This window comes from Psammomys obesus, unplaced genomic scaffold, assembly GCF_907164565.1.
Source record: "Psammomys obesus unplaced genomic scaffold, mPsaObe1.curated_primary_1811, whole genome shotgun sequence".
Lineage (NCBI taxonomy): Eukaryota > Metazoa > Chordata > Mammalia > Rodentia > Muridae > Psammomys > Psammomys obesus.
The window spans coordinates 3123417-3124206 of NW_026596034.1; the positions used below are offsets into that span (position 1 = coordinate 3123417).

Here is a 790-nt window from a genome sequence, read left to right on the forward strand (position 1 = left end):
AGACTAATGGCTTATGTTTGTTATTTTCTTATCACTGTGATAAAATGCCTGACATGAACAACTCTAGGAAGGAATGATTTATTTTGGTTCACAGTGTCAGAGAGTCAACCCACTGCGGCAGGGTGTGTGACAGATGGGACATCTCACAAGATGGTGGTCAGGAAGCAGAGAAAGGGAAGAGACTGGAGAGTTACAGCGTCCAACAGCACATGCCCAGTGATCTGTTTACTCCAGCTAGGTCCCTTCTGCAGAAGTTCCTACCACCTGCCATAATAGTGCCACCACCCTGAGAACCAATCCTGCTGTAGACTTTTCATAGCAGAACAATTCAGGCAACTGGAAAGTTCTGGCTAAATCTTGGGTGTGGCTGCTGTGTCACATGCACATCAGTAGGTGGCAGAGAGGAGCGAAGCTGTGTCTGTGCTTAGTGTTCTGATGTATGAATGAATGATTAGTAGCCTAACATTCCCTGGGGAGGGGGAGAAGCAAGCCTGAGATGACCACCAGTCTGGTGCTAGTCAGGCTCAGATGGGCTTCCAAAGCGAGGAACAAGCTGGGGCCCCAAATAGATGAGCTTCTAAAGGGGCCACTAGGATAGGCTCAGCAAAGAACAAGCCCATGTCCACAGTGCCTGGGTAGGGAGATAGCCTAAGATGACCACCAACCCAATGCCACACAGGCCTGGGGGTGGGAGGGGGAGACTATGCTCTAGATGCCTGGTGCCAAACTGCACAAGCAGGACATAGCACTCCTGAGCCACTCCTGAAATGATGCCAGACACTCAAAGACC

The 790-nt window shown here is 50.1% G+C and overlaps 1 pseudogene; it reads left to right on the top strand.

Moving 5' to 3' along the window:
• The first annotated feature begins 345 nt into the window (after nucleotides 1-345).
• On the top strand, nucleotides 346-467 carry LOC129687295 (small nucleolar RNA SNORA17; annotated as a pseudogene).
• The last annotated feature ends 323 nt before the right edge of the window (nucleotides 468-790 follow it).